The following is a 2,755-nucleotide window of genomic DNA, read 5'->3' as shown; positions in this document are numbered from 1 at the left end:
AAGAAAAGGAGGAGAAGGAGGAGGACTGGTAGTAATAATGAATCTTGTATTTGTTAATCGCTCACTATGTGCCAAGCAGTGTTCTAAGTGCTGGGGTAGATTTAAGGTAATCAGGTAGTCCCAGTTGAGGCTCACAGCCTTAATTCCCATTTTACAGATGAGGTAACCAAAGCACAGAGAAGTTAAGTGAACTGCCCAAAGCCACTCAACTGGCAACTCACGGAACTGGGATTAAAACACATGACCTCTGACTCCCAAGCCCGTGCTCTTTCCACTAAGCCACACTTCTTCTGTAGTGGCATTTATTGAGGGCCCACATGGTGAGGTGCACTGTATGAGGCTCTTGGAAAATACAGAATAAACAAGTGACACGTTCTCTGGTTACAAGGTGCCTACGCTCAGCAACTTGGCATTCATCGATATCCTTTATTCCTCTACCACTGTTCAGACCCTAATCAATTTCTTATTCAAATAGAAAACCATTCTCTACACTGAGTTTTTTGGCCATGCGTACTTAACTCTTGGCTTAGTCTGTGCTGTGAGTGCTTTCTCCTGGACTTGATATGTCCTGCTGTTGTATAGCCATCTATTGTTGTCTTAACGCTGTCAAGTCATGTCCGACTCGTAATGGTGCCATGGACACATCCATCACAGAATGCCCCACCTCTATCTGCAACCATTCTGGTAGTGTATCCATAGAGTTTTCTTGGTAAAAATATGGAAGCGGTTTGCCATTGCCTCTTTCCACGCAGTAAACCTGAGTCTCCACTCTCAACTTTCTCCCATGCCGCTCCTGCCCAGCACAGGTGAGTTTTGACTTGTAGCAGATTGTCTTCCACTCACTAGCCACTGCCCACGCAAGGAATGGAATGGAAATGCCTCCGCTTGACTCTCCCTCCCATAGTCGAGACTGGTGGCATCCTGGAAACTCTCCAGGTGTGACCCTGAGAGGTGAGCCATCTGTAGTACACTTCTTTTTCCAGGCTTTGTGTCCCAAATGGTCAGCAAACCCATCTCACTGAATCGGATTTGCCAACTCCTTAATCTCAGTAGACTAATGTTCTCTCACTTTGCTACTCATCATTTTTGATATGAAATCATCTCACTCTTGACACAACCCTACTTCAGAGCCTACAAAGAGCCTAAAATCCTCCCAGACTAAGCCCCTCTTTTCTTCTGCTCCTCCTCCCCTCCCCATCACCCTGACTCACACGCTCTGCTCTACCCACCCTCCCGGCCCCACAGAACTTGTGTAAATAGGTACATATGTATTATTCTATTCATTGTATTAATGATACATATATATCTATAATTCTATGTATTTATACTGATGCTATTGATGCCTGTTTATGTGTTTTGATGTCAGTCTTCCCCCATCTAGACTGTGAGCCCGTTGTTGGGAAAGCATTGTCTCTGTTGCCAAATTTACTTTCCAAGCGCTTTGCACAGTACTCTGCACGCAGTCAGCACTCAATAAATACAATTGAATGAATGAATGAATACAAAGGAAAAATAGGGCTTAACTGGCATCTTCACCATCTCTTATAGCTCAACTCTCTCTGCCTTCCCAACAATCTCTTCCACTGATGCCCAACATAAAGCCTTTGCATTTTCACCTCCCACTAATGGGGGTGACACTAATGTAAAGGACCCTGTTTCTTCACTTACCTACAACCGGATACTATTGCTTCCCCACCAGAATGATTGAGGTGCTTCCGTGTTTTATATTGAAGTATTTCCCAATCTGAATCCTTTGCTCTAAAGCCTGAAGAAGACAATAAAAATCCTCTTCTGAGAGCCATGAAGAGAAAAATATTTTCTATAGGGACAAGTCTCAGAATGCTAAACAAATATTGAATTGAACCACCTTCCTGTGATTATTAAATTCCTCCACTTGAGAAATCTCTCCTGCTTTGGAGAGCTCGCTACTTCTCTATCTATTGTTTGTTTTAAATGTGGACTATTTGGCCACTTATGATTCCATTACAGTGTAGGAACTCGGTGTGTGGGATGTGTTCTTGTCAGTCTCAGTTGGTAATTTGCCTCATTCAGTGAAAATGGAATTGATGAAGTTGCTGTATATACTGTCCATGTGGTGTCCCCTCTTCGTGGTCATATTGATTCAATCATTCAATTGTATTTATTGAGCACTTACTGTGTGCAGAGCACTGCACTAAATGCTTGGGAGGGCACAATATAACAATAAACAGACACATCCCCTGCCCACAGTGAGCTTACAGTCTAGAGGAGCTTACAGCCTAACAATATTGTGTTGACAATATCACCTCAGATATCACATTTTTTGCCAACAGGCTGGCATTCCTTTCTTTCCAGAGACAATGTTCCAATCAATCAATCAATGGTATTTACTGTTCACTTACTATATGCAGAGCACTATACTAAGTGCTTGGATGACTATGATATAACAGAGTTAGTAGATATAGATATGTTCCCTGCTCACAACGAGCTATTCTAGAGGAAGAGACAGATAATATAAATAAACCAATTACAGATATGCATATAAGTGCTGTGGGGCTGAGGATGGGTGAATAAAGTTTGCAAATCCAAGTGCAACTCTCCAAATGCTGAACAGGTCTTACAGTTCTTGGCCCAAAGTAAGTGCTTAACAAATACACAACTATCATTATTGATAGTCAAGTCAAGAACTGTATTAAGCACTGTGGTAGCAATAATAATAATGATGGAATTCGTTCAGTGTTTACTCTGTGCCAAGATGGTAATGATAATAATAATA

At 42.0% G+C, this 2,755-nt stretch overlaps 1 non-coding gene across 1 annotated transcript; it reads right to left on the bottom strand.

Moving 5' to 3' along the window:
• Positions 1-816: 816 nt before the first annotated feature.
• On the bottom strand, positions 817-954 carry LOC119924083. The gene has a single exon (XR_005449036.1). It is a non-coding gene; the product is annotated as a small nucleolar RNA SNORA7 (small nucleolar RNA).
• Between the last annotated feature and the right edge of the window lie 1,801 nt (positions 955-2,755).

Source organism: Tachyglossus aculeatus, unplaced genomic scaffold (assembly GCF_015852505.1).
Source record: "Tachyglossus aculeatus isolate mTacAcu1 unplaced genomic scaffold, mTacAcu1.pri scaffold_78_arrow_ctg1, whole genome shotgun sequence".
NCBI lineage: Eukaryota > Metazoa > Chordata > Mammalia > Monotremata > Tachyglossidae > Tachyglossus > Tachyglossus aculeatus.
Note: the sequence above shows the minus strand (reverse complement) of the source record. Positions and strands in the feature narration are given on the sequence as shown.